Genomic DNA, 12,374 nt, shown 5'->3' on the forward strand with positions numbered 1-12,374 from the left:
TGAAATTCCAGAGGACATCTATGATGAATATTGCACACCATATGAAGCCACACATCACAGGAAACCCAGAAGAAGCACAAAACCCGTCTGCAAAATGTTGAGAGGGCATGTGCTAAGAAATGGAGGGCATACAGATATGCCACTCCCAAATAGATGAACAAATTCGGAGTAAATCCTCCTTGCCAAAGACCACCATTGGCTGAAGGTGAAAGACTTGATCCCATAAGCATCAGGTGAGGAGAATAATTTCCTCAATAATGGGGAAAGCACGAGGCTAAACTACAGAACCAAGCCACTAAAGTAGTTGCAAAATTCAATGAGGACTCTCAAACTGTTGTTGTTGAAGTCTGTACTAGTGGCAAAATGCCAAAGAAACCATTGCCCAAGAATTTTTTTGTGAAGCCAAAATCCTTGCAAAGTCCTCAAACGCAAAGTCCTCACAACAACTTCCTCAAGGGCATCCCAAATGCCCTATGTTGCTACAACATCTTCAGCCCCTTCCACAAAAGCTTCAACGTCTGTGCTCCTTGCGACGTGTCAGCAAACTACTGGATTTTCAATTGCCTCACGGGCATCTGTATCTGCCTCAGTTCATACTTCTTCAAGTGCCACTGCTCTCAATAAGAAGACAATTGATGGACGCGTTCAAAGATGAATTCCTCATAAGAAGCAGGTTCTCTTCAAAATTCTCTCAGAATCTGAGGATGATGAAGCTGATGATGAAGAACTTGATAAATCATCAAAAACAAGCAACATAGGGTTGCTCAAGTAAAGTATACTCAAATCTGTCTTCTTCTAGATCCAAAGGATGTGCTCGACTTCATCGACTTATGGCACAAAGATCCAAACACACCGATCGATGATCTGAATATGCGAGCTGGTCTAAGTCATGTTCTGACGACCTTCATAGCTGAAGAAAATGGAAATATGAGACATCTCACCAGCTGAAAAAGTCACATTACAAGAAATATAGATTTCTGAGGAATAACATTGTCAACTTGCCTCTTGAAGAACTTGTTGCAATGCAAGCTGAAATCAAAGGCCTAAGTGATGAACATGATTGATACAATGCTGACTATAAAGGATCAAAGTCAGATTCATCAACAAGGCAATTGCTACCTTCAATGACCACAACTCAAGAGTTGCTGCAAGGTCGCAACCACAAATTCCTCAGGCTAGCTCATCTGCATTGCTAGCTAAAGAAACTGCCAGGGTAGCTAAAGAAATTTCTGCACCTCAAGAAACTCCGAAGGCAACTTCTAATGTTGCACCTGAAGAACCAACACGACCGGCTAAAGAATATACTATGTGAGAAGAAGATAAGAAATCATGGCAACTCATCAAATTGCATCTGAAGAAATAACCCAGACGACTGCATCAGTCAAGCCTGAAGAAACTGCCCCACCCTCATCCTCCACAACTGCTCCTGCAAAGTCTTCAAGGGTGAATAAAGTCACACTTCCTTCTGCATCTGAAGTGAAGAAAACGAAAGTAGGAGAAAAAGAGGCAGTAAAGAAGACAAAGGAATCAGAAACTGCAGAAACCTCAACTGCAAAGAAAGTGGGGACTTTGGCAAGAGACGAGCCAATAGATGCAACACCAATCTCTTTTGATCCTTCTTTTGAGATTGTCCCATTTGGTGAGGACTATGTCTTACCAAGTGATGAAGATGAAGAAACCCACTCTGCTGCTTCCTCAAAGCAGATGGATGAAGAAATTGAGGTGGAAGCAAATGCTTTACCTTGATGTCTGCTAGAACTACGTCGGTATTTCCCCAAAGAGGAAGGGTTGATGCAGTATAGCGACGGTAGGTATTTACCTTAGTGATGAGACCAAGGTTATCGAACCATTAGGAGAACCTCCTCACACCACGTAAACAACACCTGCACACAAATAACAAATACTCGCAACCCGACGTGTTAAAGGGGTTGTCAATCCCTCCCCAGCAACGTCGCTAGAAATTGGCACGTTGGAGGGAGACTATCTTGACTTGATCTTCCCCCACAATGGCGTCAGAAATTCCTTTCGGGTACGGCGCCTCAAGGTAGGAAAATAACGTGAGGTAAAAGTAGTAGATAGGATAAATAGATCGCAGAACAAGTAAATTGCAACAAGGTATTTTTGTATTTTTGGTTTAATAGATCTGAAAATAAACACAAAGGAAAATAGGCCGCAAAGGCAAATATGGTGAAAAGAGACCCGTGGGTCGTAGGTTTCACTAGTGGCTTCTCTCGAGAAAAATAACGAATAGTGGGAAAACAATTACTGTTGGGCAATTGATAGAACTTCAAATAATCATGACGATATCTAGGCAATGATCATTATATAGGAATCACGTCCAAGATTAGTAGACGAACTCCTCCCCGCATCTACTACTATTACTCCACACATTGACCGCTATCCAGCATGCATCTAGTGTATTAAGTTCATGGAAAAAACGGTGTAATGCAATAAGAACGATGAGATGATGTAGACAAGATCTATTTATGTAGAAATAGACCCCATCTTGTTATCCTTAATAGCAACAATACATACGTGTCATTTCCCTTTCTGTCACTGGGATCAAGCACCGTAAGATCGAACCCATCACAAAGGACCTCTGCCCATTGCAAGATAAATAGATCCAGTTAGCCAAAGAAAACCCAAGTATCGGAGAAGAAATACGAGGCTATAATCAGTCATGTATATAAGAGATCAAATAAGACTCAAATAACTTTCATGGATAAAAACATAGATCTGATCATAAACTCAAAGTTAATCGGATCCCAACAAACACATCACAAAAAGACTTACATCATATGGATCTTCAAGAGACCATTGTATTGATAATCAAGAGAGAGAGAGAGGAAGCCATCTAGCTACTAACTACAGACCCGTAGGTCTACAAAGAACTACTCACGCATCATCGGAGACGCACCAATGGACATGATGAACCCCTCCGTGATGGTGTCTAGATTGGATCTGGTGTTTCTAGACTCTGTGGTGGTTGGAATTGATTTTTGTCCACCTCCGTATGGTTTCTGGAATATTGGGGTATTTATAGAGCAAAGAGGCAGTGTGGGTGGCCAACGAGGAGGGCACAACCCACCGGGCCGCGTCTGAGCCCCCGGGCATGCCCTGGCGGGTTTTGCTCCCATCGGAGCTCGCCTCAGGTGTGTTCCTGGCCCACTACATGTCTTCTGGCCCAAAAAAATCCACGAAAAGTTTCGTTGCATTTCGACTTCGTTTGGTATTGATTTCGTGTGATGTAAAAGACATGCAGAAAATGGCAACTGGCACTGGGCACTATGTCAATAGGTTAGTACCAAAAAATGATATAAAATGACTATTAAATGATTGTAAAACATCCAAGAATGATAATATAACAACATGGAACAATCCAAAATTATAGATATGTTGGAGACATATCACACCTCCACACGTATCATCAGCCCACCCTTAGTTCACTACTGAAGAGGCTGGAGTTGAATAAATGGAAGGGGATGTGGATATTGGCTCAACAACTCCATTGTTCAAAGATGAATATTGGGAAGCAACACACCCAAATTCACCAATCACCTATCCCCTCACACAAATTCCCAAGTCCCTTGCAAATACTGATTGGATCTGAAGGACGTCCCACTACCCTCAAATCCATATGTGAAGAAATTCCAGTTGCATGAGCTGATGAAATCACCACCCAGACTATTGTTGAGGAACTTGTTGTACAAGTTCCACAGTCTAGAGTCACTGAAGTTGTGCCTACGGAAACGGTGATGCGCTTCAAACCAAATCTTCAGCCTAAGCCCACACTGCCATTCAAAGGCACAAAGAGGCTCAAATACAACAAGGCCGATTTCTTTGTTGAACGTCATTTCTTCACACGTGAAAATCCTTAAGACTCAGCAAGAATTAGGCTTAACAGGTTATGGACTTCAAACCAGATAAACTTCTATGCCTCTATTCTATTTGATAAGTGATAACCCACAAGTATAGGGGATCGGAACGGTTTTCGAGGGTAGAGTATTCAACCCAAATTTATTGATTCGAATCAAGGGGAAGCGAAAGAATATTCTCAAGTATTAGCAGTTGAGTTGTCAATTCAACCACACCTGAAAGATTTAGTGTCTGCAACAATGTATCAGTAGCAAGGTAGTATGATAACAGCAGTAGAAACAGTAACCAGTAGCAGCAAAGTAACAACAGTAGCAACTAAGTAACCGTAGCAGCAGTGACAGCAGTAGCAGCAAAGTAACGTAGCAAGGACCAGTAGGAAAAACTCGTAGGCATTGGATCGGTGATGGATGATTATGCCGGATGTGATTCATCATGTAACAACTATAACACAGAGAGATAAGTAACTAGCTCCCTTTCGTCAATCTAATGTAGGCATGTATTCCGTATGTAGTCATACGTGCTTAGGGAAAAGAACTTGCATGACATCTATTGTCCATACCTCTCGTGGCAGAGGGTCCTAATGGAAACTACGGGATATTAAGGTTCTCCTTTTAATAAAGAACCGGACCAATGCATTAACACTTGGTGAATACATGAACTCCTCATACTATGGTCATCTCCGGGAGTGGTTCCAGCTATTGTCACTCCGGGGTTGCCGGGTCATAACACATAGTAGGTGACTACAACTTGCAAGATAGGATCTAAAACACACACATATTGGCGACAACATAATAGGTTCAGATCATAAATCATGGCACTCGGGCCCTAGTGACAAGCATTAAGCATGGCAAAGTAGTAGCAACATGAATCTGAGAACATAGTGGATACTAGGGATCAATCCCCGTCAAAACTAACTCGATTACATGATAGATCTCATCCAACCCATCACCGTCTAGCAAGCCTACGATGAGATTACTAACGAACGGTGAAGAGCATCATGGAATTGGCGATGAAGGAAGGTTGATGATGACGATGGCGATGATCTCCCCTCTCCGGAGCCCAGAACGGACTCCAGATCTGCCCTCCAGAGAAAGAACAGGAGGTGGCGGCGCCTCCGTATCGTAAAACGTGATGAACTCTTCTCCCTGATTTTTTTCCGGACGAAAGAGGTTATATAGAGCTACAATTGGGGGTGGCGGAGCTCCGAGGGGATCACAAGCCCGCCAGCCCTGGCCAGGCGGGGGGCGGGCCTGGTGGGCTTGTGAGCTCCTGGCTCCGTCCCTCCAGTTGATTCTTGCGCCAATATTATTTATATATTCCACAAAAAGTCCTTGTAGATTTCCAGGTAATTCCGAGAACTTTTATTTCTACGCAAAAACAGCACCATGGCAATTCTGCTGAAAACAGCGTCAGTCCGGGTTAGTTCCATTCAAATCATGCAAATTAGAGTCCAAAACAAGGGCAAAAGAGTTCGGAGAAGTAGATACGACGGAGACGTATCAACTCCCCCAAGCTTAAAGCCTTGCTTGTCCTCAAGCAATTCAGTTGAAAAACTGAAAGAGACAATAGAAAAACTTTGACGAACTCTATTTGATCTTGTTGTTGCAACTATGTCTAACTCATATCCAAAATTTCAGCAAGATCACAAGCTAACCAACTAAGCAAATGACATCTAGGTCGTAAACTCATATCAATGGCATAATGAACTAGCGAGCAAATAATAATAAGTCTCAAATGTCAACGCTTCAATCAAAACAATCATGAAGCAGCAGAAATAGATGGTATCTCGCTAGCTCTTTCTGAGACCGCAAAACATAAATGCAGAGCACCTTCAAAGACCAAGGGCTGACTAAACATTGTAATTCATGGCAAAGAAGATCCAGTCACAATCATACTCAACATAGTTAAAAGCAAAGCATAAAAATGACAGAGGTGCTCTCTAATTGGTGCTTTTTCAAGAGGAGGATGACTCAACAGGAAAATAAATAGACAAGCCCTTCGCAGAGGGAAGCATTGATTTGCAGAGGTGCCAGAGCTCAAGCTTTGAAATCAGAGATAATAATTTTGGGTGGCATGCTTTCATTGTCAACGCAATGACTAAGAGTTATCACCATCTTCCACGCTACACATGCTATAGGCAGTTCCCAAACAGAAAAGTAAAGTTGTGACTCCCCCACAACCAATCAATCACACTCCACGACTAGCCGAATACTTGGGTGTCGTCCATACCAACAAAAATCCAGGGGGAGTTTTGTTTGCTATTATCTTTTCGATTTGAGCATGCAACTGGGCATTCCAATTACCGGCCCCTTTCTCATGAATGATAGTGAATATACACATATCGAGGATAACACGCCTAGCATGGAAGATACTGATAGCTCCCTGTCACCACTTGAGCGGTTAGGGCATGCAAAACAGATTATTTCTTGAAGGTTTAGAGAATGGCACATGCAAATTTCTTGGAACGACAGGTAGATACCACATATAGGTAGGTATGGTGGACTCATATGGAACAACTTTGGGTTCATGGGAGTGGATGCACAAGCAGTATTCCTGCTTAGTACAAGTGAAGGCTAGCAAAAGACTGGGGAGCGACCAACTAGAGAGCGACCACAGTCATCAAAATGCATTGAGATTAACCAACATTGAGTGCAAGCATGAGTAGGACATAAATCACCATGAACATGAATATCATAGAGGTTATGTTGATTTTGTTTCAACTACATGCATGAACATGTGCCAAGTCAAGCCACTTGAATCATTCAAAGGAGGATACCATCCTATCATACTACATCATAGTCATCTCAACATTCATGTGGGCATCCAAGACAAACCATTATAAGCTCCTAGATAAGTAAGCATTGCATCAGCAACTATGATCTCTAAGTTGTCATTGCAAACATGTTTCTCTCACAACAAAGCTGAATCAGGCACGATGAGCTACTCATATTTACAAAAACAAAATAGATCGAGTTCATACCAGCTTTTCCAGGCTCAGTCACTTCATCATATATCGTCATTATTGCCTTTCACTTGCACGACCGAATGATGTGAACAATAATAAGAGTGCCCGTGCACTGCACTAAAGCCGGAATCTGCAGGCAAACACAAAGGAGAAGACAAAGTAATATGGCTCTTTAACAGATAAACAGGTATGCATGCGAGAGCCACTAAACATTGTAACCATGGTCTTCTACCTAGACCCAAAGAAAAAGAAAACTATTTACACGGGAGAGCTCCCAACAAGCAAAAGAAGAACAAGAAAATATTTTTGGGTTTTCTCAAACTAGACAGACACACGAAAAGAAAACGAGAAAAATAAATAAACTAGCATGGATGATAAAGTGGCAAAGTGTGAACACCGACGAACAAAATGAAAGCATAAGCAAGAATGTAAAGTCGGTGAGAAACACGTACTCCCCCAAGCTTAGGCCTTTGGCCTAAGTTGGTCTACTCCCATGGATGGTCCGGGCGATATCCGAAATCATAATGGGGGTTGTACGGGAGCGCTGCACCCACTGCCTGATTAGCCGCCTCTCGGAGACGAGCAACCTTTGGCACCCTCTCATACTCCTCTGCCTCTCCTCTGGTTATGTAATATCTCCGTTTTACCTGAAAGTCAAAGAAGGCAGGAGCAGGAAGGGTAATATGGAAAACACGCTGCCTGTTAAATATTAAATGGTATAGGAGGGATGCATCATCCCTCTCAAGGAACTGGTAGCGTGTCAGAGCGACGCGGTCCAGGAAAGCTGTATGGAGCGGGATATCTCCTTCGTAGATGGGTACTCCAAGGAAATTCGCTATGCGAGTGGCATAGATCCCACCAAAGGAATCCCCTTCATTAGCATTATTATTCAGCCTCCTTGCTATTATAGCTCCCATGTTGAAACTTCTATCACCCGTTACTGCGCTCTTAAGAATACTAAGGTCTGGCGCACAGAGATGACACTGATCAATCTTGCCATTAATGCATCTCCCTATGAAGAGGGCAAAATAATGCAAGGCAGGAAAATGAATGCTCCCCATGGTAACCTGCAAAATATCTCTAGTTTCTCCCACAGTTATACTAGAGAAAAAATCTCTAACCGAATATTTAGGAGGATCATTGAGACTACCCCAAATAGGTATCTTGCCAATTCTATTGAAATACTCTAAATCCATGGTATACGATTTGTCATAGAGATCAAACAGTACAAATGTATCACAACCAACTGAAAATTTGAATCTACGAACAAAATAGGCAGTGAGCGTAACATACTGTTCACATTTATCGGAGATGAATTCTTCGAGTTCGACGTTGTGAACAAGTGTATCAAACTCGTCTTTGAAACCCGCTTCAATCATGAATTCATCAGAAGGCCATTCACATGGTTGTACCGGTGCGTTCCTCGGTTGGTAAGGATCGGGCTCCCGAAACGCAAGACGGGGACCTCTTTTGCTTGGGGAACCACCATGATAGTTTCTCCTGAACATCTTCCTTTTCTGAAATTTTCAGTGACCCAAAGGAAAAGTGAACAAGGCTCAACTAAACTCGTAGCAACTACTCCACAAGTGCCTAGAGGCCATATTACGCATCAAAACTACTTGGGACCAGCTAAAATTAGCATGCAAAGCTCAAGAACATGGTCACCAAGGCAGCAAAAATACGCGAAGTATAGGGCACTAGAGCAAAAACTAATTGGACCAATGGAGGAGTCACCTACCAAGGAGTAATTTCCCCAAAACAGTTCGGAGAATGGTGCTTTGAGCAAGGAGATCAAAAATCCCAGCAAGAGGATTAAGAACACGTGTTTGAGCTGTGAAATGAATTTTTCTGGAGGTATGAGAAGTGGATGAGAGCTAGAATGAGTGGAGGGGGTGCGCGTGGGCCCCACAAGACTGCCCAGCCCCGGTCAGGGGGGTGGCCGGGCCTCCTGGGCTTGTGGCCCACTGGCGCATCCCCCAGACTAGCTATTCGTCTTAGTATTTTTCAAAAATTCCAGAAAAAATCATACTTGATTTTCAGGACGTTTGGAGAACTTTTATTTTCGGGGTACTTTTCCATGGGACGCTAAAACAGAAAACAGGGAAAACTAAACTAAACGTATCATTTTTCTTCCAAGCAACCGAAGGTGAAAGCTTGGAACAGAGATTTGTGACTCCTCGATTCATCCATCTCATGGTCATCGAAAGAAATCCATCAATTAGGTTGATCAAGTCTCCTCGACAACCTTTTCGATTCGCAAAAGAGAACGGAGAATTTTCGAATAGTCACTAGGTAACCTCAATAGGGATGTGTATCTCCCCAACCAGCAAATCATACTTCATCTTTACAAGAGGTATAGGGCATTCAAAGCTCCCAATAAGAATCGATGAAGTTTTTTGATAGCATTGATGCAATGTACTCGATATTGTTTCTTCGGAAAGTGCACCGTATGCTCATTACCGTTGACAAGGAAAGTGACATTGTCTTTGTTGCAATCTATAATAGCCCCTGCAGTGTTTAAAAAGGGTCTTCCAAGGATGACCGCAATGGCATCGTCCTCAGGAATATCCAAGATAACAAAGGCTGTTAAGATAGTAATGTTGGTAACCACAACAGGCACATCCTCGCAAATGCCGATAGGGAGAGGAGTTGATTTGTCGGCCATTTGCAGAGAGATTTTAGTGGGTGTCAACTTATCCAGTTCAAGTCTACGATAAAGAGAGAGAGGCATAACACTAACACCGGCTCCAAGGTCGCATAAAGAAGTTCTAACGTAGTTACTTTTAATGGAGCAAGTATAGTGGGCACACCGGGATCACCTAGTTTCTTAGGAGTTCCACCCTTGAAGGTATAATTAGCAAGCATGGTGGAAATCTCAACCTCAGGTATCCTCCTCTTATTATTCATAATACTCTTCATGTACTTTGAATATAGAGACATTTTGAGCATATCTGTCAAACGCATTGGCAGAAAGACAGGTCTAATCATTTCAACGAATCGCTCAAAATCCTCATCATCCTTTTTCTTGGATTGTTTGGGAGGAAAGGGCATGGGTTTTTGAACCCATGGTTCCCTTTCTTTACCATGCTTCCTAGCAGCAAAGTCATTCTTATCGTATCTTCTATTCTTAGGCTGTGGGTTATCAAGATCAACAGGTTCAATCTCCACATCCTTATCATTGCTAGGTTGAGCATCAACATGAACATCACTATTGATATTATCTTCAGGCTCATGTTCATCACCAGATTGTGTCTCAGCATCAGAAACAGAGGCATCGTTTGGACTATCAGGTGTAGCAGCAACAGGGTTTCTAGCGTGCAGGTACCTATCATCTTTCTTCTTCTTTCTAGGATGACTAGGTGCCTCAGTTCTAACTCCTTGAGAATCTTGTTCAATTCTCTTTGGATGACCCTCAGGATACAAAGGTTCCTGGGTCATTCTACCGCCTCTAGTGAAGACTCTGACATAATTGTCATTCAACTCATTGAGCAAGTCATTCTGAGCTTTAAGTACTTGTTCTACATGAGTAGTAACCATAGAGGCATGTTTACTCAAGAGTTTAAGATCATTGACGTTTCTGTCCACACAAGCACTTAAATGACTAAGCATACGAGCATTCTGTTCCAATTGTGTGCTAACATAATCATTGAAACTCTGTTGTTTGGCAATAAAGTTATCAAATTCGTCCAGGCATAGGCTAGCAGGTTTATCAAAAGGAATATCACTCTCATCAAACCTACGCAGAGAATTTACTTCTACTACCTGTATCGGGTTATCGAGACCATGGATCTCTTCGATAGGTGGTAGATTTTTGACATCTTCAGATCTAATGCCTTTCTCTTTCATAGATTTCTTAGCTTCTTGCATATCTTCAGGACTGAGGAATAGAATACCTCTTTTCTTCGGAGTTGGCTTAGGAGGTGGTTCGGGAATAGTCCAAACATTCTCATTGCACAAGATGTTATTCAATAGGATCTCAATTGTTCCCTAAAAACACAACCAACACAAGTATCTAGGTGGTCTTTAGAAGCATCGGTAAGTCCATTATAGAGGATATCAAGTATTTCATTCTTCTCAAGAGGGTGATCATGCAAAGCATTCACTAGCTGGATGAGCCTCCCCCAAGCTTGTGGGAGACTCTCTTCTTCAACTTGAGCAAAGTTGTATATTTCCTGCAAGGCAGCTTGCTTCTTATGGGTAGGGAAATATTTTTCAGAGAAGTAGTAGACCATGTCCTGGGGGCTACGCACACAACCAGGAGCAAGAGAAATGAACCATGTCTTAGCATCATCCTTTAGCGAGAAAGGAAACAGCTGGAGGATATAGTAGTGGCGGATCTTTTCCTCACTAGTGAATAGGGTGGCTATATCGTGCAGTTTGGTAAGATGGGCTACAACCGTTTCAGACTCATAACTGTGAAAAGGATCAGTTTCGACCAGACTGATTAACTCGGGGTCGACAGAGAATTCGTAATCCTTATCGGTCACAAAGATAGGCGAAGTAGCAAACTTCGGGTCATATTTCATCCTAGCGTTCAGAGATTCTGTCTTTCCACTTGAGCAGTAGTTTCTCAACATCATAGCTATCCTTACACGCAAGAAAGTCCTCAGCTATCTCTCTCTCCATCACATAACGTTCAGGCATATAGGGCAATTCAGGCATAGGAGAGCTTGTTCTAGCAGGAAAAATAGCAGGTTCTACTTCAATAGTATCAGCAGTTTCAGAAGTATCATCACATCTAGCAGCAACTCTAGCAATTTGTGCATCAAGGAATGCACCTTGTGGCAAAGCAGTATCAAGCATAGCATCATCAGGCAAAGAAGTATCAGGCATAGCATCATCAGGCAAAGCAGTATCAAGCATAGCATCATCATAAGCATCATGGGCAGCAGAAGTAGCATCATCAAGCACAGGCGACATATCAAGATTTCTAGCAGGAGGTGGTGTCGCAAACTTAGTCATAACTAAAGGTGAATCAAGTGCAGAGCTAGATGGCAGTTCCTTACCTATCCTCGTAGTGGAGAGCAACACTTTAGTTCTTGGATCTATTGGATTCCTCATAGTGACCAGCAGAAGTAAATCCCAAGTGACTCAGAGAATATAGCTGTGCTTCCCCGGCAATGGCGCCAGAAAAAGGTCTTGATAACCCACAAGTATAGGGAATCGCAACAGTTTTCGAGGGTAGAGTATTCAACCCAAATTTATTTATTTGAATCAAGGGGAAGCGAAATAATATTCTCAAGTATTAGCAGTTGAGTTGTCAATTCAACCACACCTGAAAGATTTAGTGTCTGCAGCAAAGTATCAGTAGCAAGGTAGTATGATAGCAGCAATAGCAACAGTAACCAGTAGCAGCAAAGTAACAGCAGTAGCAACAGAGTAACAATAGCAGCAGTGACAGCAGTAGCAGCAAAGTAACGTAGCAAGGACCAATAGGAAAAACTCGTAGGCATTGGATCGGTGATGGATGATTATGTCGGATGTGATTCATCATGTAACATATATAACACGGATAGATAAGTAACTAGCTCCC

This window comes from Hordeum vulgare, chromosome 2H (genome assembly GCF_904849725.1).
Source record: "Hordeum vulgare subsp. vulgare chromosome 2H, MorexV3_pseudomolecules_assembly, whole genome shotgun sequence".
Taxonomy (NCBI): domain Eukaryota; kingdom Viridiplantae; phylum Streptophyta; class Magnoliopsida; order Poales; family Poaceae; genus Hordeum; species Hordeum vulgare.